Source organism: Pelophylax lessonae (genome assembly GCF_965119305.1).
Source record: "Pelophylax lessonae genome assembly, chromosome: 1".
Taxonomy (NCBI): domain Eukaryota; kingdom Metazoa; phylum Chordata; class Amphibia; order Anura; family Ranidae; genus Pelophylax; species Pelophylax lessonae.
Window position 1 is genome coordinate 889,346,298 of NC_138768.1, and position 26,151 is coordinate 889,372,448.

The window sequence follows — 26,151 nt, forward strand, 5'->3', positions numbered from 1 at the left end:
TACTTCTGAAGATTTGAGGGTGCTGCCTGTTCCATACTCCTCCTACTCCTCATCCTGCCTTTAGGGGTACGAACAATAGTAATTGGGGCCTAGTGTGCTTCTGTACGTGTGAGATACATACACTTTTTTTGATCATATTTCCTATTCCGCTATTCAATAAAAACCTTTGGGGATCAATTAAATTTCGGGATAGTCTGTGTTGGTACGTGTGAGATCCACCTTTCCAAGTTTTTGGGGTTCATCTCATACTTCTGAAGATTTGAGGGTGCTGCCTGTTCCATACTCCTCCTACTCCTCATCCAGCCTTTTAGGGGTACAAACAATAGTACTTGGGGCCTAGTGTGGTTATGTACGTTTGATATACATACACTTTTTTTGATCATATTTTCTATTCTGCTATTTAATCAAAAACCTTTGGGGATCAGTTAAATTGCGGGATAGTCTGTGTCGGTACGTGTGAGATCCACCTTTCCAAGTTTTTGGGGTTCATCTCATACTTCTGAAGATTTGAGGGTGCTGCCTGTTCCATACTCCCCCTACTCCTCATCCAGCCTTTTAGGGGTACAAACAATAGTAATTGGGGCCTAGTGTGGTTGTGTGCGTGTGAGATACATACACTTTTTTTGATCATATTTTCTATTCCGCTATTTAATCAAAAACCTTTGGGGATCAGTTAAATTGGGGGATAGTCTGTGTTGGTACGTGTGAGATCCACCTTTCCAAGTTTTTGGGGTTCATCTCATACTTCTGAAGATTTGAGGGTGCTGCCTGTTCCATACTCCCCCTACTCCTCATCCAGCCTTTTAGGGGTACAAACAATAGTAATTGGGGCCTAGTGTGGTTGTGTACGTGTGATATACATACACTTTTTTTGATCATATTTTCTATTCCGCTATTTAATCAAAAACCTTTGGGGATCAGTTAAATTGGGGGATAGTCTGTGTTGGTACGTGTGAGATCCACCTTTCCAAGTTTTTGGGGTTCATCTCATACTTCTGAAGATTTGAGGGTGCTGCCTGTTCCATACTCCCCCTACTCCTCATCCAGCCTTTTAGGGGTACAAACAATAGTAATTGGGGCCTAGTGTGCTTCTGTACGTGTGAGATACATACACTTTTTTTGATCATATTTTCTATTCCGCTATTTAATCAAAAACCTTTGGGGATCAGTTAAATTGGGGGATAGTCTGTGTTGGTACGTGTGAGATCCACCTTTCCAAGTTTTTGGGGTTCATCTCATACTTCTGAAGATTTGAGGGTGCTGCCTGTTCCATACTCCCCCTACTCCTCATCCAGCCTTTTAGGGGTACAAACAATAGTAATTGGGGCCTAGTGTGGTTGTGTGCGTGTGAGATACATACACTTTTTTTGATCATATTTTCTATTCTGCTATTTAATCAAAAACCTTTGGGGATCAGTTAAATTGGGGTATAGTCTGTGTTGGTACGTGTGAGATCCACCTTTCCAAGTTTTTGGGGTTCATCTCATACTTCTAAAGATTTGAGGGTGCTGCCTGTTCCATACTCCCCCTACTCCTCATCCAGCCTTTTAGGGGTACAAACAATAGTAATTGGGGCCTAGTGTGGTTGTGTACGTGTGATATACATACACTTTTTTTGATCATATTTTCTATTCTGCTATTTCATCAAAAACCTTTGGGGATCAGTTAAATTGGGGGATAGTCTGTGTTGGTACGTGTGAGATCCACCTTTCCAAGTTTTTGGGGTTCATCTCATACTTCTGAAGATTTGAGGGTGCTGCCTGTTCCATACTCCCCCTACTCCTCATCCAGCCTTTTAGGGGTACAAACAATAGTAATTGGGGCCTAGTGTGGTTGTGTGCGTGTGATATACATACACTTTTTTTGATCATATTTTCTATTCTGCTATTTCATCAAAAACCTTTGGGGATCAGTTAAATTGGGGGATAGTCTGTGTTGGTACGTGTGAGATCCACCTTTCCAAGTTTTTGGGGTTCATCTCATACTTCTGAAGATTTGAGGGTGCTGCCTGTTCCATACTCCCCCTACTCCTCATCCAGCCTTTTAGGGGTACAAACAATAGTAATTGGGGCCTAGTGTGGTTGTGTACGTGTGATATACATACACTTTTTTTGATTATATTTTCTATTCCGCTAATTAATCAAAAACCTTTGGGGATCAGTTAAATTGGGGGATAGTCTGTGTTGGTACGCGTGAGATCCACCTTTCCAAGTTTTTGGGGTTCATCTCATACTTCTGAAGATTTGAGGGTGCTGCCTGTTCCATACTCCTCCTACTCCTCATCCTGCCTTTAGGGGTACGAACAATAGTAATTGGGGCCTAGTGTGCTTCTGTACGTGTGAGATACATACACTTTTTTTGATCATATTTCCTATTCCGCTATTCAATAAAAACCTTTGGGGATCAATTAAATTTCGGGATAGTCTGTGTTGGTACGTGTGAGATCCACCTTTCCAAGTTTTTGGGGTTCATCTCATACTTCTGAAGATTTGAGGGTGCTGCCTGTTCCATACTCCCCCTACTCCTCATCCAGCCTTTTAGGGGTACAAACAATAGTAATTGGGGCCTAGTGTGGTTGTGTGCGTGTGAGATACATACACTTTTTTTGATCATATTTTCTATTCCGCTATTTAATCAAAAACCTTTGGGGATCAGTTAAATTGGGGGATAGTCTGTGTTGGTACGTGTGAGATCCACCTTTCCAAGTTTTTGGGGTTCATCTCATACTTCTGAAGATTTGAGGGTGCTGCCTGTTCCATACTCCCCCTACTCCTCATCCAGCCTTTTAGGGGTACAAACAATAGTAATTGGGGCCTAGTGTGGTTGTGTACGTGTGATATACATACACTTTTTTTGATCATATTTTCTATTCCGCTATTTAATCAAAAACCTTTGGGTATCAGTTAAATTGGGGGATAGTCTGTGTTGGTACGTGTGAGATCCACCTTTCCAAGTTTTTGGGGTTCATCTCATACTTCTGAATATTTGAGGGTGCTGCCTGTTCCATACTCCCCCTACTCCTCATCCAGCCTTTTAGGGGTACAAACAATAGTAATTGGGGCCTAGTGTGGTTGTGTGCGTGTGATATACATACATTTTTTTGATCATATTTTCTATTCCGCTATTTCATCAAAAACCTTTGGGGATCAGTTAAATTGGGGGATAGTCTGTGTTGGTACGTGTGAGATCCACCTTTCCAAGTTTTTGGGGTTCATCTCATACTTCTGAAGATTTGAGGGTGCTGCCTGTTCCATACTCCCCCTACTCCTCATCCAGCCTTTTAGGGGTACAAACAATAGTAATTGGGGCCTAGTGTGCTTCTGTACGTGTGAGATACATACACTTTTTTTGATCATATTTCCTATTCCGCTATTCAATAAAAACCTTTAGGGATCAATTAAATTGCGGGATAGTCTGTGTTGGTACGTGTGGGATCCACCTTTCCAAGTTTTTGGGGTTCATCTCATACTTCTGAAGATTTGAGGGTGCTGCCTGTTCCATACTCCTCCTACTCCTCATCCTGCCTTTAGGGGTACAAACAATAGTAATTGGGGCCTAGTGTGCTTCTGTACGTGTGAGATACATACACTTTTTTTGATCATATTTCTTATTCCGCTATTCAATAAAAACCTTTGGGGATCAGTTAAATTGCGGGATAGTCTGTGTTGGTACGTGTGAGATCCACCTTTCCAAGTTTTTGGGGTTCATCTCATACTTCTGAAGATTTGAGGGTGCTGCCTGTTCCATACTCCCCCTACTCCTCATCCAGCCTTTTAGGGGTACAAACAATAGTAATTGGGGCCTAGTGTGGTTGTGTACGTGTGATATACATACACTTTTTTTGATCATATTTTCTATTCTGCTATTTAATCAAAAACCTTTGGGGATCAGTTAAATTGGGGGATAGTCTGTGTTGGTACGTGTGAGATCCACCTTTCCAAGTTTTTGGGGTTCATCTCATACTTCTGAAGATTTGAGGGTGCTGCCTGTTCCATACTCCCCCTACTCCTCATCCAGCCTTTTAGGGGTACAAACAATAGTAATTGGGGCCTAGTGTGCTTCTGTACGTGTGAGATACATACACTTTTTTTTATCATATTTTCTATTCCGCTATTTAATCAAAAACCTTTGGGGATCAGTTAAATTGGGGGATAGTCTGTGTTGGTACGTGTGAGATCCACCTTTCCAAGTTTTTGGGGTTCATCTCATACTTCTGAAGATTTGAGGGTGCTGCCTGTTCCATACTCCCCCTACTCCTCATCCAGCCTTTTAGGGGTACAAACAATAGTAATTGGGGCCTAGTGTGGTTGTGTGCGTGTGAGATACATACACTTTTTTTGATCATATTTTCTATTCCGCTATTTAATCAAAAACCTTTGGGGATCAGTTAAATTGGGGGATAGTCTGTTTTGGTACGTGTGAGATCCACCTTTCCAAGTTTTTGGGGTTCATCTCATACTTCTGAAGATTTGAGGGTGCTGCCTGTTCCATACTCCCCCTACTCCTCATCCAGCCTTTTAGGGGTACAAACAATAGTAATTGGGGCCTAGTGTGGTTGTGTGCGTGTGATATACATACACTTTTTTTGATCATATTTTCTATTCTGCTATTTCATCAAAAACCTTTGGGGATCAGTTAAATTGGGGGATAGTCTGTGTTGGTACGTGTGAGATCCACCTTTCCAAGTTTTTGGGGTTCATCTCATACTTCTGAAGATTTGAGGGTGCTGTCTGTTCCATACTCCCCCTACTCCTCATCCAGCCTTTTAGGGGTACAAACAATAGTAATTGGGGCCTAGTGTGGTTGTGTGCGTGTGAGATACATACACTTTTTTTGATCATATTTTCTATTCCGCTATTTAATCAAAAACCTTTGGGGATCAGTTAAATTGGGGGATAGTCTGTGTTGGTACGTGTGAGATCCACCTTTCCAAGTTTTTGGGGTTCATCTCATACTTCTGAAGATTTGAGGGTGCTGCCTGTTCCATACTCCCCCTACTCCTCATCCAGCCTTTTAGGGGTACAAACAATAGTAATTGGGGCCTAGTGTGCTTCTGTACGTGTGAGATACATACACTTTTTTTGATCATATTTCCTATTCCGCTATTCAATAAAAACCTTTAGGGATCAATTAAATTGCGGGATAGTCTGTGTTGGTACGTGTGGGATCCACCTTTCCAAGTTTTTGGGGTTCATCTCATACTTCTGAAGATTTGAGGGTGCTGCCTGTTCCATACTCCTCCTACTCCTCATCCTGCCTTTAGGGGTACAAACAATAGTAATTGGGGCCTAGTGTGCTTCTGTACGTGTGAGATACATACACTTTTTTTGATCATATTTCTTATTCCGCTATTCAATAAAAACCTTTGGGGATCAGTTAAATTGCGGGATAGTCTGTGTTGGTACGTGTGAGATCCACCTTTCCAAGTTTTTGGGGTTCATCTCATACTTCTGAAGATTTGAGGGTGCTGCCTGTTCCATACTCCCCCTACTCCTCATCCAGCCTTTTAGGGGTACAAACAATAGTAATTGGGGCCTAGTGTGGTTGTGTACGTGTGATATACATACACTTTTTTTGATCATATTTTCTATTCCGCTATTTAATCAAAAACCTTTGGGGATCAGTTAAATTGGGGGATAGTCTGTGTTGGTACGTGTGAGATCCACCTTTCCAAGTTTTTGGGGTTCATCTCATACTTCTGAAGATTTGAGGGTGCTGCCTGTTCCATACTCCCCCTACTCCTCATCCAGCCTTTTAGGGGTACAAACAATAGTAATTGGGGCCTAGTGTGCTTCTGTACGTGTGAGATACATACACTTTTTTTTATCATATTTTCTATTCCGCTATTTAATCAAAAACCTTTGGGGATCAGTTAAATTGGGGGATAGTCTGTGTTGGTACGTGTGAGATCCACCTTTCCAAGTTTTTGGGGTTCATCTCATACTTCTGAAGATTTGAGGGTGCTGCCTGTTCCATACTCCCCCTACTCCTCATCCAGCCTTTTAGGGGTACAAACAATAGTAATTGGGGCCTAGTGTGGTTGTGTGCGTGTGAGATACATACACTTTTTTTGATCATATTTTCTATTCCGCTATTTAATCAAAAACCTTTGGGGATCAGTTAAATTGGGGGATAGTCTGTGTTGGTACGTGTGAGATCCACCTTTCCAAGTTTTTGGGGTTCATCTCATACTTCTGAAGATTTGAGGGTGCTGCCTGTTCCATACTCCCCCTACTCCTCATCCAGCCTTTTAGGGGTACAAACAATAGTAATTGGGGCCTAGTGTGGTTGTGTGCGTGTGATATACATACACTTTTTTTGATCATATTTTCTATTCTGCTATTTCATCAAAAACCTTTGGGGATCAGTTAAATTGGGGGATAGTCTGTGTTGGTACGTGTGAGATCCACCTTTCCAAGTTTTTGGGGTTCATCTCATACTTCTGAAGATTTGAGGGTGCTGCCTGTTCCATACTCCCCCTACTCCTCATCCAGCCTTTTAGGGGTACAAACAATAGTAATTGGGGCCTAGTGTGGTTGTGTACGTGTGATATACATACACTTTTTTTGATTATATTTTCTATTCTGCTAATTAATCAAAAACCTTTGGGGATCAGTTAAATTGGGGGATAGTCTGTGTTGGTACGTGTGAGATCCACCTTTCCAAGTTTTTGGGGTTCATCTCATACTTCTGAAGATTTGAGGGTGCTGCCTGTTCCATACTCCCCCTACTCCTCATCCAGCCTTTTAGGGGTACAAACAATAGTAATTGGGGCCTAGTGTGGTTGTGTGCGTGTGATATACATACACTTTTTTTGATCATATTTTCTATTCCGCTATTTAATCAAAAACCTTTGGGGATCAGTTAAATTGGGGGATAGTCTGTGTTGGTACGTGTGAGATCCACCTTTCCAAGTTTTTGGGGTTCATCTCATACTTCTGAAGATTTGAGGGTGCTGCCTGTTCCATACTCCCCCTACTCCTCATCCAGCCTTTTAGGGGTACAAACAATAGTAATTGGGGCCTAGTGTGGTTGTGTGCGTGTGAGATACATACACTTTTTTTGATCATATTTTCTATTCCGCTATTTAATCAAAAACCTTTGGGGATCAGTTAAATTGGGGGATAGTCTGTGTTGGTACGTGTGAGATCCACCTTTCCAAGTTTTTGGGGTTCATCTCATACTTCTGAAGATTTGAGGGTGCTGCCTGTTCCATACTCCCCCTACTCCTCATCCAGCCTTTAGGGGTACGAACAATAGTAATTGGGGCCTAGTGTGCTTCTGTACGTGTGAGATACATACACTTTTTTTGATCATATTTCCTATTCCGCTATTCAATAAAAACCTTTGGGGATCAATTAAATTTCGGGATAGTCTGTGTTGGTACGTGTGAGATCCACCTTTCCAAGTTTTTGGGGTTCATCTCATACTTCTGAAGATTTGAGGGTGCTGCCTGTTCCATACTCCTCCTACTCCTCATCCAGCCTTTTAGGGGTACAAACAATAGTACTTGGGGCCTAGTGTGGTTATGTACGTTTGATATACATACACTTTTTTTGATCATATTTTCTATTCTGCTATTTAATCAAAAACCTTTGGGGATCAGTTAAATTGCGGGATAGTCTGTGTCGGTACGTGTGAGATCCACCTTTCCAAGTTTTTGGGGTTCATCTCATACTTCTGAAGATTTGAGGGTGCTGCCTGTTCCATACTCCCCCTACTCCTCATCCAGCCTTTTAGGGGTACAAACAATAGTAATTGGGGCCTAGTGTGGTTGTGTGCGTGTGAGATACATACACTTTTTTTGATCATATTTTCTATTCCGCTATTTAATCAAAAACCTTTGGGGATCAGTTAAATTGGGGGATAGTCTGTGTTGGTACGTGTGAGATCCACCTTTCCAAGTTTTTGGGGTTCATCTCATACTTCTGAAGATTTGAGGGTGCTGCCTGTTCCATACTCCCCCTACTCCTCATCCAGCCTTTTAGGGGTACAAACAATAGTAATTGGGGCCTAGTGTGGTTGTGTACGTGTGATATACATACACTTTTTTTGATCATATTTTCTATTCCGCTATTCAATAAAAACCTTTAGGGATCAATTAAATTGCGGGATAGTCTGTGTTGGTACGTGTGGGATCCACCTTTCCAAGTTTTTGGGGTTCATCTCATACTTCTGAAGATTTGAGGGTGCTGCCTGTTCCATACTCCTCCTACTCCTCATCCTGCCTTTAGGGGTACAAACAATAGTAATTGGGGCCTAGTGTGCTTCTGTACGTGTGAGATACATACACTTTTTTTGATCATATTTCTTATTCCGCTATTCAATAAAAACCTTTGGGGATCAGTTAAATTGCGGGATAGTCTGTGTTGGTACGTGTGAGATCCACCTTTCCAAGTTTTTGGGGTTCATCTCATACTTCTGAAGATTTGAGGGTGCTGCCTGTTCCATACTCCCCCTACTCCTCATCCAGCCTTTTAGGGGTACAAACAATAGTAATTGGGGCCTAGTGTGGTTGTGTACGTGTGATATACATACACTTTTTTTGATCATATTTTCTATTCTGCTATTTAATCAAAAACCTTTGGGGATCAGTTAAATTGGGGGATAGTCTGTGTTGGTACGTGTGAGATCCACCTTTCCAAGTTTTTGGGGTTCATCTCATACTTCTGAAGATTTGAGGGTGCTGCCTGTTCCATACTCCCCCTACTCCTCATCCAGCCTTTTAGGGGTACAAACAATAGTAATTGGGGCCTAGTGTGGTTGTGTGCGTGTGAGATACATACACTTTTTTTGATCATATTTTCTATTCCGCTATTTAATCAAAAACCTTTGGGGATCAGTTAAATTGGGGGATAGTCTGTGTTGGTACGTGTGAGATCCACCTTTCCAAGTTTTTGGGGTTCATCTCATACTTCTGAAGATTTGAGGGTGCTGCCTGTTCCATACTCCCCCTACTCCTCATCCAGCCTTTTAGGGGTACAAACAATAGTAATTGGGGCCTAGTGTGGTTGTGTACGTGTGATATACATACACTTTTTTTGATCATATTTTCTATTCCGCTATTTAATCAAAAACCTTTGGGGATCAGTTAAATTGGGGGATAGTCTGTTTTGGTACGTGTGAGATCCACCTTTCCAAGTTTTTGGGGTTCATCTCATACTTCTGAAGATTTGAGGGTGCTGCCTGTTCCATACTCCCCCTACTCCTCATCCAGCCTTTTAGGGGTACAAACAATAGTAATTGGGGCCTAGTGTGGTTGTGTGCGTGTGATATACATACACTTTTTTTGATCATATTTTCTATTCTGCTATTTCATCAAAAACCTTTGGGGATCAGTTAAATTGGGGGATAGTCTGTGTTGGTACGTGTGAGATCCACCTTTCCAAGTTTTTGGGGTTCATCTCATACTTCTGAAGATTTGAGGGTGCTGTCTGTTCCATACTCCCCCTACTCCTCATCCAGCCTTTTAGGGGTACAAACAATAGTAATTGGGGCCCAGTGTGGTTGTGTACGTGTGATATACATACACTTTTTTTGATCATATTTTCTATTCCGCTATTTAATCAAAAACCTTTGGGGATCAGTTAAATTGGGGGATAGTCTGTGTTGGTACGTGTGAGATCCACCTTTCCAAGTTTTTGGGGTTCATCTCATACTTCTGAAGATTTGAGGGTGCTGCCTGTTCCATACTCCCCCTACTCCTCATCCAGCCTTTTAGGGGTACAAACAATAGTAATTGGGGCCTAGTGTGCTTCTGTACGTGTGAGATACATACACTTTTTTTGATCATATTTCCTATTCCGCTATTCAATAAAAACCTTTAGGGATCAATTAAATTGCGGGATAGTCTGTGTTGGTACGTGTGGGATCCACCTTTCCAAGTTTTTGGGGTTCATCTCATACTTCTGAAGATTTGAGGGTGCTGCCTGTTCCATACTCCTCCTACTCCTCATCCTGCCTTTAGGGGTACAAACAATAGTAATTGGGGCCTAGTGTGCTTCTGTACGTGTGAGATACATACACTTTTTTTGATCATATTTCTTATTCCGCTATTCAATAAAAACCTTTGGGGATCAGTTAAATTGCGGGATAGTCTGTGTTGGTACGTGTGAGATCCACCTTTCCAAGTTTTTGGGGTTCATCTCATACTTCTGAAGATTTGAGGGTGCTGCCTGTTCCATACTCCCCCTACTCCTCATCCAGCCTTTTAGGGGTACAAACAATAGTAATTGGGGCCTAGTGTGGTTGTGTACGTGTGATATACATACACTTTTTTTGATCATATTTTCTATTCCGCTATTTAATCAAAAACCTTTGGGGATCAGTTAAATTGGGGGATAGTCTGTGTTGGTACGTGTGAGATCCACCTTTCCAAGTTTTTGGGGTTCATCTCATACTTCTGAAGATTTGAGGGTGCTGCCTGTTCCATACTCCCCCTACTCCTCATCCAGCCTTTTAGGGGTACAAACAATAGTAATTGGGGCCTAGTGTGCTTCTGTACGTGTGAGATACATACACTTTTTTTTATCATATTTTCTATTCCGCTATTTAATCAAAAACCTTTGGGGATCAGTTAAATTGGGGGATAGTCTGTGTTGGTACGTGTGAGATCCACCTTTCCAAGTTTTTGGGGTTCATCTCATACTTCTGAAGATTTGAGGGTGCTGCCTGTTCCATACTCCCCCTACTCCTCATCCAGCCTTTTAGGGGTACAAACAATAGTAATTGGGGCCTAGTGTGGTTGTGTGCGTGTGAGATACATACACTTTTTTTGATCATATTTTCTATTCCGCTATTTAATCAAAAACCTTTGGGGATCAGTTAAATTGGGGGATAGTCTGTGTTGGTACGTGTGAGATCCACCTTTCCAAGTTTTTGGGGTTCATCTCATACTTCTGAAGATTTGAGGGTGCTGCCTGTTCCATACTCCCCCTACTCCTCATCCAGCCTTTTAGGGGTACAAACAATAGTAATTGGGGCCTAGTGTGGTTGTGTACGTGTGATATACATACACTTTTTTTGATCATATTTTCTATTCCGCTATTTAATCAAAAACCTTTGGGGATCAGTTAAATTGGGGGATAGTCTGTTTTGGTACGTGTGAGATCCACCTTTCCAAGTTTTTGGGGTTCATCTCATACTTCTGAAGATTTGAGGGTGCTGCCTGTTCCATACTCCCCCTACTCCTCATCCAGCCTTTTAGGGGTACAAACAATAGTAATTGGGGCCTAGTGTGGTTGTGTGCGTGTGATATACATACACTTTTTTTGATCATATTTTCTATTCTGCTATTTCATCAAAAACCTTTGGGGATCAGTTAAATTGGGGGATAGTCTGTGTTGGTACGTGTGAGATCCACCTTTCCAAGTTTTTGGGGTTCATCTCATACTTCTGAAGATTTGAGGGTGCTGTCTGTTCCATACTCCCCCTACTCCTCATCCAGCCTTTTAGGGGTACAAACAATAGTAATTGGGGCCTAGTGTGGTTGTGTGCGTGTGATATACATACATTTTTTTGATCATATTTTCTATTCCGCTATTTCATCAAAAACCTTTGGGGATCAGTTAAATTGGGGGATAGTCTGTGTTGGTACGTGTGAGATCCACCTTTCCAAGTTTTTGGGGTTCATCTCATACTTCTGAAGATTTGAGGGTGCTGCCTGTTCCATACTCCCCCTACTCCTCATCCAGCCTTTTAGGGGTACAAACAATAGTAATTGGGGCCTAGTGTGCTTCTGTACGTGTGAGATACATACACTTTTTTTGATCATATTTCCTATTCCGCTATTCAATAAAAACCTTTAGGGATCAATTAAATTGCGGGATAGTCTGTGTTGGTACGTGTGGGATCCACCTTTCCAAGTTTTTGGGGTTCATCTCATACTTCTGAAGATTTGAGGGTGCTGCCTGTTCCATACTCCTCCTACTCCTCATCCTGCCTTTAGGGGTACAAACAATAGTAATTGGGGCCTAGTGTGCTTCTGTACGTGTGAGATACATACACTTTTTTTGATCATATTTCTTATTCCGCTATTCAATAAAAACCTTTGGGGATCAGTTAAATTGCGGGATAGTCTGTGTTGGTACGTGTGAGATCCACCTTTCCAAGTTTTTGGGGTTCATCTCATACTTCTGAAGATTTGAGGGTGCTGCCTGTTCCATACTCCCCCTACTCCTCATCCAGCCTTTTAGGGGTACAAACAATAGTAATTGGGGCCTAGTGTGCTTCTGTACGTGTGAGATACATACACTTTTTTTTATCATATTTTCTATTCCGCTATTTAATCAAAAACCTTTGGGGATCAGTTAAATTGGGGGATAGTCTGTGTTGGTACGTGTGAGATCCACCTTTCCAAGTTTTTGGGGTTCATCTCATACTTCTGAAGATTTGAGGGTGCTGCCTGTTCCATACTCCCCCTACTCCTCATCCAGCCTTTTAGGGGTACAAACAATAGTAATTGGGGCCTAGTGTGGTTGTGTACGTGTGATATACATACACTTTTTTTGATCATATTTTCTATTCCGCTATTTAATCAAAAACCTTTGGGGATCAGTTAAATTGGGGGATAGTCTGTTTTGGTACGTGTGAGATCCACCTTTCCAAGTTTTTGGGGTTCATCTCATACTTCTGAAGATTTGAGGGTGCTGCCTGTTCCATACTCCCCCTACTCCTCATCCAGCCTTTTAGGGGTACAAACAATAGTAATTGGGGCCTAGTGTGGTTGTGTGCGTGTGATATACATACACTTTTTTTGATCATATTTTCAATTCTGCTATTTCATCAAAAACCTTTGGGGATCAGTTAAATTGGGGGATAGTCTGTGTTGGTACGTGTGAGATCCACCTTTCCAAGTTTTTGGGGTTCATCTCATACTTCTGAAGATTTGAGGGTGCTGTCTGTTCCATACTCCCCCTACTCCTCATCCAGCCTTTTAGGGGTACAAACAATAGTAATTGGGGCCTAGTGTGGTTGTGTGTGTGTGAGATACATACACTTTTTTTGATCATATTTTCTATTCCGCTATTTAATCAAAAACCTTTGGGGATCAGTTAAATTGGGGGATAGTCTGTGTTGGTACGTGTGAGATCCACCTTTCCAAGTTTTTGGGGTTCATCTCATACTTCTGAAGATTTGAGGGTGCTGCCTGTTCCATACTCCCCCTACTCCTCATCCAGCCTTTTAGGGGTACAAACAATAGTAATTGGGGCCTAGTGTGCTTCTGTACGTGTGAGATACATACACTTTTTTTGATCATATTTCCTATTCCGCTATTCAATAAAAACCTTTAGGGATCAATTAAATTGCGGGATAGTCTGTGTTGGTACGTGTGGGATCCACCTTTCCAAGTTTTTGGGGTTCATCTCATACTTCTGAAGATTTGAGGGTGCTGCCTGTTCCATACTCCTCCTACTCCTCATCCTGCCTTTAGGGGTACAAACAATAGTAATTGGGGCCTAGTGTGCTTCTGTACGTGTGAGATACATACACTTTTTTTGATCATATTTCTTATTCCGCTATTCAATAAAAACCTTTGGGGATCAGTTAAATTGCGGGATAGTCTGTGTTGGTACGTGTGAGATCCACCTTTCCAAGTTTTTGGGGTTCATCTCATACTTCTGAAGATTTGAGGGTGCTGCCTGTTCCATACTCCCCCTACTCCTCATCCAGCCTTTTAGGGGTACAAACAATAGTAATTGGGGCCTAGTGTGGTTGTGTACGTGTGATATACATACACTTTTTTTGATCATATTTTCTATTCCGCTATTTAATCAAAAACCTTTGGGGATCAGTTAAATTGGGGGATAGTCTGTGTTGGTACGTGTGAGATCCACCTTTCCAAGTTTTTGGGGTTCATCTCATACTTCTGAAGATTTGAGGGTGCTGCCTGTTCCATACTCCCCCTACTCCTCATCCAGCCTTTTAGGGGTACAAACAATAGTAATTGGGGCCTAGTGTGCTTCTGTACGTGTGAGATACATACACTTTTTTTTATCATATTTTCTATTCCGCTATTTAATCAAAAACCTTTGGGGATCAGTTAAATTGGGGGATAGTCTGTGTTGGTACGTGTGAGATCCACCTTTCCAAGTTTTTGGGGTTCATCTCATACTTCTGAAGATTTGAGGGTGCTGCCTGTTCCATACTCCCCCTACTCCTCATCCAGCCTTTTAGGGGTACAAACAATAGTAATTGGGGCCTAGTGTGGTTGTGTACGTGTGATATACATACACTTTTTTTGATCATATTTTCTATTCCGCTATTTAATCAAAAACCTTTGGGGATCAGTTAAATTGGGGGATAGTCTGTTTTGGTACGTGTGAGATCCACCTTTCCAAGTTTTTGGGGTTCATCTCATACTTCTGAAGATTTGAGGGTGCTGCCTGTTCCATACTCCCCCTACTCCTCATCCAGCCTTTTAGGGGTACAAACAATAGTAATTGGGGCCTAGTGTGCTTCTGTACGTGTGAGATACATACACTTTTTTTGATCATATTTTCTATTCCGCTATTTAATCAAAAACCTTTGGGGATCAGTTAAATTGGGGGATAGTCTGTGTTGGTACGTGTGAGATCCACCTTTCCAAGTTTTTGGGGTTCATCTCATACTTCTGAAGATTTGAGGGTGCTGCCTGTTCCATACTCCCCCTACTCCTCATCCAGCCTTTTAGGGGTACAAACAATAGTAATTGGGGCCTAGTGTGGTTGTGTGCGTGTGATATACATACACTTTTTTTGATCATATTTTCTATTCTGCTATTTCATCAAAAACCTTTGGGGATCAGTTAAATTGGGGGATAGTCTGTGTTGGTACGTGTGAGATCCACCTTTCCAAGTTTTTGGGGTTCATCTCATACTTCTGAAGATTTGAGGGTGCTGTCTGTTCCATACTCCCCCTACTCCTCATCCAGCCTTTTAGGGGTACAAACAATAGTAATTGGGGCCTAGTGTGGTTGTGTGCGTGTGAGATACATACACTTTTTTTGATCATATTTTCTATTCCGCTATTTAATCAAAAACCTTTGGGGATCAGTTAAATTGGGGGATAGTCTGTGTTGGTACGTGTGAGATCCACCTTTCCAAGTTTTTGGGGTTCATCTCATACTTCTGAAGATTTGAGGGTGCTGCCTGTTCCATACTCCCCCTACTCCTCATCCAGCCTTTTAGGGGTACAAACAATAGTAATTGGGGCCTAGTGTGCTTCTGTACGTGTGAGATACATACACTTTTTTTGATCATATTTCCTATTCCGCTATTCAATAAAAACCTTTAGGGATCAATTAAATTGCGGGATAGTCTGTGTTGGTACGTGTGGGATCCACCTTTCCAAGTTTTTGGGGTTCATCTCATACTTCTGAAGATTTGAGGGTGCTGCCTGTTCCATACTCCTCCTACTCCTCATCCTGCCTTTAGGGGTACAAACAATAGTAATTGGGGCCTAGTGTGCTTCTGTACGTGTGAGATACATACACTTTTTTTGATCATATTTCTTATTCCGCTATTCAATAAAAACCTTTGGGGATCAGTTAAATTGCGGGATAGTCTGTGTTGGTACGTGTGAGATCCACCTTTCCAAGTTTTTGGGGTTCATCTCATACTTCTGAAGATTTGAGGGTGCTGCCTGTTCCATACTCCCCCTACTCCTCATCCAGCCTTTTAGGGGTACAAACAATAGTAATTGGGGCCTAGTGTGGTTGTGTACGTGTGATATACATACACTTTTTTTGATCATATTTTCTATTCCGCTATTTAATCAAAAACCTTTGGGGATCAGTTAAATTGGGGGATAGTCTGTGTTGGTACGTGTGAGATCCACCTTTCCAAGTTTTTGGGGTTCATCTCATACTTCTGAAGATTTGAGGGTGCTGCCTGTTCCATACTCCCCCTACTCCTCATCCAGCCTTTTAGGGGTACAAATAATAGTAATTGGGGCCTAGTGTGCTTCTGTACGTGTGAGATACATACACTTTTTTTGATCATATTTTCTATTCCGCTATTTAATCAAAAACCTTTGGGGATCAGTTAAATTGGGGGATAGTCTGTGTTGGTACGTGTGAGATCCACCTTTCCAAGTTTTTGGGGTTCATCTCATACTTCTGAAGATTTGAGGGTGCTGCCTGTTCCATACTCCCCCTACTCCTCATCCAGCCTTTTAGGGGTACAAATAATAGTAATTGGGGCCTAGTGTGCTTCTGTACGTGTGAGATACATACACTTTTTTTGATCATATTTTCTATTCCGCTATTTAATCAAAAACCTTTGGGGATCAGTTAAATTGGGGGATAGTCTGTGTTGGTACGTGTGAGATCCACCTTTCCAAGTTTTTGGGGTTCATCTCATACTTCTGAAGATTTGAGGGTGCTGCCTGTTCCATACTCCCCCTACTCCTCATCCAGCCATTTTGGGGTACAAACAATAGTAATTGGGGCCTAGTGTGCTTCTGTACGTGTGAGATATATACACTTTTTTTGATCATATTTCTTATTCCGCTATTCAATAAAAACCTTTGGGGATCAGTTAAATTGCGGGATAGTCTGTGTTGGTACGTGTGAGATCCACCTTTCCAAGTTTTTGGGGTTCATCTCATACTTCTGAAGATTTGAGGGTGCTGCCTGTTCCATACTCCCCCTACTCCTCATCCAGCCTTTTAGGGGTACAAACAATAGTAATTGGGGCCTAGTGTGGTTGTGTGCGTGTGATATACATACATTTTTTTTGATCATATTTTCTATTCCGCTATTTCATCAAAAACCTTTGGGGATCAGTTAAATTGGGGGATAGTCTGTGTTGGTACGTGTGAGATCCACCTTTCCAAGTTTTTGGGGTTCATCTCATACTTCTGAAGATTTGAGGGTGCTGCCTGTTCCATACTCCCCCTACACCTCATCCAGCCTTTTAGGGGTACAAACAATAGTAATTGGGGCCTAGTGTGCTTCTGTACGTGTGAGATACATACACTTTTTTTGATCATATTTCCTATTCCGCTATTCAATAAAAACCTTTAGGGATCAATTAAATTGCGGGATAGTCTGTGTTGGTATGTGTGGGATCCACCTTTCCAAGTTTTTGGGGTTCATCTCATACTTCTGAAGATTTGAGGGTGCTGCCTGTTCCATACTCCTCCTACTTCTCATCCTGCCTTTAGGGGTACAAACAATAGTAATTGGGGCCTAGTGTGCTTCTGTACGTGTGAGATACATACACTTTTTTTGATCATATTTCTTATTCCGCTATTCAATAAAAACCTTTGGGGATCAGTTAAATTGCGGGATAGTCTGTGTTGGTACGTGTGAGATCCACCTTTCCAAGTTTTTGGGGTTCATCTCATACTTCTGAAGATTTGAGGGTGCTGCCTGTTCCATACTCCCCCTACTCCTCATCCAGCCTTTTAGGGGTACAAACAATAGTAATTGGGGCCTAGTGTGGTTGTGTACGTGTGATATACATACACTTTTTTTGATCATATTTTCTATTCCGCTATTTAACCGCTTGCCGCCCGCCCGCCGTCATATGACGGCGGAGCGACCATTATCCTGGGCCGCCGTCATATGACGGCGGCACTTTAAGCAGGGCAGGCGCGCGATCGCGTGCGCGCCGCCCTGCACTGCCGGTGTCGGGGTGTCCCCGGGACACCCCCCGTCACCGGCAGGGGGGAAACAGCCAATGGGCGTGGCTGTTTCCCACGTGATCGGCTGTGTTCCAATGACACAGCCGATCACAATGAAGGCGCCCACCAGATGACCGCGCATGCGCGATCGGGAGCGCGCAGCGCGGTCATGTCGGTGGCACTGTGTTCCGTAGGAACACAGCTGTCACCGGCGGTAGTAAACAGTCACTTGACAGTGACTGTTTACTAAGTGATCGGCTGTGAATCCATTCACAGCCGATCACAAAATGTAAACAAAGAGCAGTAACTCAGTGTTACTAGCTCTTCTCTCCTCATACAGTTTCCAGTGTGAGGAGAGAAGAGCTAGAAATAGTGAGTTACTGCTCTGTGTACCTGTAAAATGTAAAATCACACTAATAAATGTCCCCACACAGTCCTTAGCCCCCCCCCAATGTCACCTGTCACCCAACAGTCACCTCATCAGTGCCCAGAAATTGACACCCATAACGTTCACATGTGAGCGTAGCGATCGCGGGCAGAATCACTGCGATTCTGCCCGCGATCCGGAAATCATTGCAAATCGCGGGACGCCTGTGCGTTGCCCCTGATTTGCAATAGCACCCCAAACGCTGTGCGATGTTGCCGCCATTTCCGCCTGCCGAATCGCGGTAACATCGCGCAAACATCGCATGACGCCCAAAAAAGGTACAAGAGTTTTTATTTGGAGCGTCATGCGTTGTTTGCGTGATGTTACCGCGATTCGGCAGGCGGAAATGGCGGCAACATCGCACAGCGTTTGGGGTGCTATTGCAAATCAGGGGCAACGCACAGGCGTCCCGCAATTTGCAATGATTACTGGATCACGGGCAGAATCGCAGTGATTCTGCCCGCGATCGCTACGCTCACATGTGAACGTAGCCTAAAGTTCACCGGTCACCAGAGACTGCCATCAGTACCGCCGTGCACCATCGCCGTCACCTGTCACCCATCAGTGACCATCGCCCGTCACCTGTCACCCATCAGTGACCATCGCCCGTCACCTGTCACCCCATCAATCACCGTCACCTGTCACCCCATCAGTCATCGTCACCTGTCACCCCATCAGTCGTCACTTGTCACCCCATCAATCATCGTCATATGTCACCCCGTCAGTGACTGTCATCTGTCATCCCATCAATCATCGTCACCTGTCACCCCATCAATCATCGTCACCTGTCACCTCATCAATCATCGTCACCTGTCACCCCATCAGTCATCGTCACCCGTCACCCCATCAGTCATCGTCACCTGTCACCCCATCAGTCATCGTCACCTGTCACCCCATCAGTCATCGTCACCTGTCACCCCATCAGTCATCGTCACCTGTCACCCCGTCAGTCATCGTCACCTGTTTGCCATATACATGCAATCACTTACTGACCGCCTAACGACTATATGCGTCGGCCATTAAAAGCTAAATACTGGGGTTATGGCAGCAGATAGCTGCCATAACCCCGGTATTTTTTGAAACGGCGGGCGGTCGGCTTTCAGATAAGGGTTGTCCCAGTGGCGGATTCGCCGCGGAATTACCCTTACGGTGCAGGGGAAGAGGTGCCCCCCCCCCCTCCTGCCGCGTCCCAGACGTTTTCCCAGCTTACCGGACCCGCCGGCAGCGGGGAAAACTATCCGGTCCCGGATCCTCAGAGACAGGAAGTCGAGTGAGGGCAAGATGGCCCTCACTCAACTCTATGGTCTTGGAGGACCGGAGCTACGTCAAAAGACGTTGCCTAGCAACCGGATTAAAGGGCCGCTTTTTTTTTTTGCTTTTTTTTTTTTCCTCTTTCAACAATTTTTTTTTTTTTTTTTCCTTTTTTAGTGTAGTTGTGAGGTGTGAGGTCTTTTTGACCCCAGATCTCACAATAAAGAGGACCTGTCATGCCTATTTCTATTACAAGGGATGTTTACATTCCTTGTAATAGGAATAAAAATGATCAAAACATTTTTTTTTTTAAACTGTGTAAAAATAAAAAAATAATAAATAAAATAAATAGGAAAAAAAAAAAAAAAAAAAAAAATTAAAGCGCCCTGTCCCCGTTAGCTCGCGCGCAGAAGCAAATGCATACGCAAGTCCCGCCCACATATGTAAACGGTGTTCAAATCATACATGTGAGGTATCGCCGCGATCGTTAGAGCGAGTGCAATAATTTGAGCCCTAGACCTCCTCTGTAACTCTAAGCTAGTAACCTGCAGAAATTTTTAAAATGTTGCCTATGGGGATTTTTAAGTACCAATGTTTGGCGCCATTCTGTGAGCATGCGCAATTTTGAAGCATGACATGTTGGGTATCTAATTACTCAGCGTAACATTATCTTTCACATTATGGAAAAAAATTGGGCTAAATTTACTGTTTTCTTATTTTTTAGTTAAAAAAAGTGAATTTTTTTCAAAAAAATCGCATTTGGAAGACTGCTGCGCAAATATGGTGTGATAAAAAATATTGCAACGATCTCCATTTTATTCTCTAGGGTCTCTGCTAAAAAAAAATATATAATGTTTGGGGGTTCAAAGTAGTTTTCTAGCAAAAAAAATGATTTTAGCTTGTAAACACCAAGTGTCAAAAATAGGCCCAGTCTTAAAGTGGATAAATGGACAACTTTGTGTAAAGCGCTACTTGGATGTTAGGCCTATGTATGTGGCCAGGCTGTGAAAAAGTGTTACACATGTGGTATCGCCATACTCAGGAGGAATAGCAGAATGTATTTTGGGGTGCAAGTTTTGCTATGTACATGCGATGTGTTAGAAATATTGCATAAATGGACAGCTTTGTGTAAAAAAAATGTGTTTTCATTTTCTTTCCACATTTTCCAAAAACTTGTGGAAAAAAATGACATATTCAAAAGACTCATTATGCCTCAAAAATTATACGTTGGGCTGTTTGCTTTCCAAAATGGGGTCATTTTATGGGGGTTTCCATTGTCCTGGTGCTCCAGGGCCTTCAAAAGTGCGATAGGTTGTTAGGAAATGATATGTGTAATTTGTGCTCCTAGAATGCCGGACGCTGCTACTCGGATGTTAGGCCTCTGTATGTGGCCAGGCTGTGAAAAAGTCTCACACATGTGGTATCGCCATACTCAGGAGGAGTAGTAGAATGTGTTTTGGGGTGTAGTTGCAAGTATACATGTGCTGTGTGAGAGAAATAACCTGTTAATACGGCAATTTGTAAAAAATAAAAAATAAAAAAAAATAAATCTTCATTTTGCAAAGCATTGTGGGAAAAAATTACAACTTCAAAAAACTCATCATGCCCCTTATTAAATACCTTGGAATGTCTACTTTCCAAAAAGGGATCATTTGGGGGGTATTTGTACTTTCTTGACCTTTTAGTGTCTCAAGAAATGAGATAGGCCTTCAGTACATCAGGTGTGATCAAGTGTGATCAATTTTCAATGAATTGCACCATAACTTGTGGACTCTATAACTTTCACAAAGACCAAATAATATACACTTATTTGGGTTTTTTTTTACCAAAGATAAGTAGCAGTATAAATTTTGGCCAAAATTTGTGAAGAAAAATGACTAATTTGCAAAATTTTATGACAGAAACAAAGAAAAATGCGTTTTTTTCACGATATTTTCAGTCTTTTTTTATTTATAGCACAAAAAATAAAAAACCCAGTATTGATCAAATACCATCAAAAGAAAGCTCTATTTGTGTGAAAAAAAGGACACAATTTTTGTATGGGTACAGTGTTGCATGACTGAGTAATTCTCAGTCAAAGTGTGAGAGCGCTGAAAGCTGAAAATCGGTCTGGGCAGGAAGGGGGTGAAAGTGCAGTGTAGGCAAGTGGTTAATCAAAAACCTTTGGGGATCAGTTAAATTGGGGGATAGTCTGTGTTGGTACGTGTGAGATCCACCTTTCCAAGTTTTTGGGGTTCATCTCATACTTCTGAAGATTTGAGGGTGCTGCCTGTTCCATACTCCCCCTACTCCTCATCCAGCCTTTTAGGGGTACAAATAATAGTAATTGGGGCCTAGTGTGCTTCTGTACGTGTGAGATACATACACTTTTTTGATCATATTTTCTATTCCGCTATTTAATCAAAAACCTTTGGGGATCAGTTAAATTGGGAGATAGTCTGTGTTGGTACGTGTGAGATCCACCTTTCCAAGTTTTTGGGGTTCATCTCATACTTCTGAAGATTTGAGGGTGCTGCCTGTTCCATACTCCCCCTACTCCTCATCCAGCCTTTTAGGGGTACAAATAATAGTAATTGGGGCCTAGTGTGCTTCTGTACGTGTGAGATACATACACTTTTTTTGATCATATTTTCTATTCCGCTATTTAATCAAAAACCTTTGGGGATCAGTTAAATTGGGGGATAGTCTGTGTTGGTACGTGTGAGATCCACCTTTCCAAGTTTTTGGGGTTCATCTCATACTTCTGAAGATTTGAGGGTGCTGCCTGTTCCATACTCCCCCTACTCCTCATCCAGCCATTTTGGGGTACAAACAATAGTAATTGGGGCCTAGTGTGCTTCTGTACGTGTGAGATACATACACTTTTTTTGATCATATTTCTTATTCCGCTATTCAATAAAAACCTTTGGGGATCAGTTAAATTGCGGGATAGTCTGTGTTGGTACGTGTGAGATCCACCTTTCCAAGTTTTTGGGGTTCATCTCATACTTCTGAAGATTTGAGGGTGCTGCCTGTTCCATACTCCCCCTACTCCTCATCCAGCCTTTTAGGGGTACAAACAATAGTAATTGGGGCCTAGTGTGGTTGTGTGCGTGTGATATACATACATTTTTTTTGATCATATTTTCTATTCCGCTATTTCATCAAAAACCTTTGGGGATCAGTTAAATTGGGGGATAGTCTGTGTTGGTACGTGTGAGATCCACCTTTCCAAGTTTTTGGGGTTCATCTCATACTTCTGAAGATTTGAGGGTGCTGCCTGTTCCATACTCCCCCTACACCTCATCCAGCCTTTTAGGGGTACAAACAATAGTAATTGGGGCCTAGTGTGCTTCTGTACGTGTGAGATACATACACTTTTTTTGATCATATTTCCTATTCCGCTATTCAATAAAAACCTTTAGGGATCAATTAAATTGCGGGATAGTCTGTGTTGGTACGTGTGGGATCCACCTTTCCAAGTTTTTGGGGTTCATCTCATACTTCTGAAGATTTGAGGGTGCTGCCTGTTCCATACTCCTCCTACTCCTCATCCTGCCTTTAGGGGTACAAACAATAGTAATTGGGGCCTAGTGTGCTTCTGTACGTGTGAGATACATACACTTTTTTTGATCATATTTCTTATTCCGCTATTCAATAAAAACCTTTGGGGATCAGTTAAATTGCGGGATAGTCTGTGTTGGTACGTGTGAGATCCACCTTTCCAAGTTTTTGGGGTTCATCTCATACTTCTGAAGATTTGAGGGTGCTGCCTGTTCCATACTCCCCCTACTCCTCATCCAGCCTTTTAGGGGTACAAACAATAGTAAGTGGGGCCTAGTGTGGTTGTGTACGTGTGATATACATACACTTTTTTTGATCATATTTTCTATTCCGCTATTTAATCAAAAACCTTTGGGGATCAGTTAAATTGGGGGATAGTCTGTGTTGGTACGTGTGAGATCCACCTTTCCAAGTTTTTGGGGTTCATCTCATACTTCTGAAGATTTGAGGGTGCTGCCTGTTCCATACTCCCCCTACTCCTCATCCAGCCTTTTAGGGGTACAAACAATAGTAATTGGGGCCTAGTGTGCTTCTGTACGTGTGAGATACATACACTTTTTTTGATCATATTTTCTATTCCGCTATTTAATCAAAAACCTTTGGGGATCAGTTAAATTGGGGGATAGTCTGTGTTGGTACGTGTGAGATCCACCTTTCCAAGTTTTTGGGGTTCATCTCATACTTCTGAAGATTTGAGGGTGCTGCCTGTTCCATACTCCCCCTACTCCTCATCCAGCCTTTTAGGGGTACAAACAATAGTAATTGGGGCCTAGTGTGGTTGTGTGCGTGTGAGATACATACACTTTTTTTGATCATATTTTCTATTCCGCTATTTAATCAAAAACCTTTGGGGATCAGTTAAATTGGGGTATAGTCTGTGTTGGTAAGTGTGAGATCCACCTTTCCAAGTTTTTGGGGTTCATCTCATACTTCTAAAGATTTGAGGGTGCTGCCTGTTCCATACTCCCCCTACTCCTCATCCAGCCTTTTAGGGGTACAAACAATAGTAATTGGGGCCTAGTGTGGTTGTGTACGTGTGATATACATACACTTTTTTTGATCATATTTTCTATTCTGCTATTTCATCAAAAACCTTTGGGGATCAGTTAAATTGGGGGAAAGTCTGTGTTGGTACGTGTGAGATCCACCTTTCCAAGTTTTTGGGGTTCATCTCATACTTCTGAAGATTTGAGGGTGCTGCCTGTTCCATACTCCCCCTACTCCTCATCCAGCCTTTTAGGGGTACAAACAATAGTAATTGGGGCCTAGTGTGGTTGTGTGCGTGTGATATACATACACTTTTTTTGATCATATTTTCTATTCTGCTATTTCATCAAAAACCTTTGGGGATCAGTTAAATTGGGGGATAGTCTGTGTTGGTACGTGTGAGATCCACCTTTCCAAGTTTTTGGGGTTCATCTCATACTTCTGAAGATTTGAGGGTGCTGCCTGTTCCATACTCCCCCTACTCCTCATCCAGCCTTTTAGGGGTACAAACAATAGTAATTGGGGCCTAGTGTGGTTGTGTACGTGTGATATACATACACTTTTTTTGATTATATTTTCTATTCCGCTATTTAATCAAAAACCTTTGGGGATCAGTTAAATTGGGGGATAGTCTGTGTTGGTACGTGTGAGATCCACCTTTCCAAGTTTTTGGGGTTCATCTCATACTTCTGAAGATTTGAGGGTGCTGCCTGTTCCATACTCCCCCTACTCCTCATCCAGCCTTTTAGGGGTACAAACAATAGTAATTGGGGCCTAGTGTGGTTGTGTACGTGTGATATACATACACTTTTTTTGATTATATTTTCTATTCCGCTATTTAATCAAAAACCTTTGGGGATCAGTTAAATTGGGGGATAGTCTGTGTTGGTACGTGTGAGATCCACCTTTCCAAGTTTTTGGGGTTCATCTCATACTTCTGAAGATTTGAGGGTGCTGCCTGTTCCATACTCCCCCTACTCCTCATCCTGCCTTTAGGGGTACGAACAATAGTAATTGGGGCCTAGTGTGCTTCTGTACGTGTGAGATACATACACTTTTTTTGATCATATTTCCTATTCCGCTATTCAAAAAAAACCTTTGGGGATCAATTAAATTGCGGGATAGTCTGTGTTGGTACGTGTGAGATCCACCTTTCCAAGTTTTTGGGGTTCATCTCATACTTCTGAAGATTTGAGGGTGCTGCCTGTTCCATACTCCTCCTACTCCTCATCCAGCCTTTTAGGGGTACAAACAATAGTACTTGGGGCCTAGTGTGGTTATGTACGTTTGATATACATACACTTTTTTTGATCATATTTTCTATTCTGCTATTTAATCAAAAACCTTTGGGGATCAGTTAAATTGCGGGATAGTCTGTGTTGGTACGTGTGAGATCCACCTTTCCAAGTTTTTGGGGTTCATCTCATACTTCTGAAGATTTGAGGGTGCTGCCTGTTCCATACTCCCCCTACTCCTCATCCAGCCTTTTAGGGGTACAAACAATAGTAATTGGGGCCTAGTGTGCTTCTGTACGTGTGAGATACATACACTTTTTTTGATCATATTTCCTATTCCGCTATTCAATAAAAACCTTTAGGGATCAATTAAATTGCGGGATAGTCTGTGTTGGTACGTGTGGGATCCACCTTTCCAAGTTTTTGGGGTTCATCTCATACTTCTGAAGATTTGAGGGTGCTGCCTGTTCCATACTCCTCCTACTCCTCATCCTGCCTTTAGGGGTACAAACAATAGTAATTGGGGCCTAGTGTGCTTCTGTACGTGTGAGATACATACACTTTTTTTGATCATATTTCTTATTCCGCTATTCAATAAAAACCTTTGGGGATCAGTTAAATTGCGGGATAGTCTGTGTTGGTACGTTTGAGATCCACCTTTCCAAGTTTTTGGGGTTCATCTCATACTTCTGAAGATTTGAGGGTGCTGCCTGTTCCATACTCCCCCTACTCCTCATCCAGCCTTTTAGGGGTACAAACAATAGTAATTGGGGCCTAGTGTGGTTGTGTACGTGTGATATACATACATTTTTTTGATCATATTTTCTATTCCGCTATTTCATCAAAAACCTTTGGGGATCAGTTAAATTGGGGGATAGTCTGTGTTGGTACGTGTGAGATCCACCTTTCCAAGTTTTTGGGGTTCATCTCATACTTCTGAAGATTTGAGGGTGCTGCCTGTTCCATACTCCCCCTACTCCTCATCCAGCCTTTTAGGGGTACAAACAATAGTAATTGGGGCCTAGTGTGCTTCTGTACGTGTGAGATACATACACTTTTTTTGATCATATTTCCTATTCCGCTATTCAATAAAAACCTTTA

General features: G+C 42.2%; 1 protein-coding gene and 1 pseudogene across 2 annotated transcripts in view; both read left to right on the top strand.

Moving 5' to 3' along the window:
* LOC309550814 overlaps positions 1-26,151 on the top strand; it is a 567,902-nt pseudogene that overhangs the window by 454,377 nt on the left and 87,374 nt on the right. The window lies entirely within an intron of this gene.
* LOC309549090 (uncharacterized protein) overlaps positions 1-26,151 on the top strand; it is a gene marked incomplete at both ends in the record, with an annotated part of 143,098 nt that overhangs the window by 42,916 nt on the left and 74,031 nt on the right. The gene's annotated exons all lie outside the window — the stretch shown is intronic.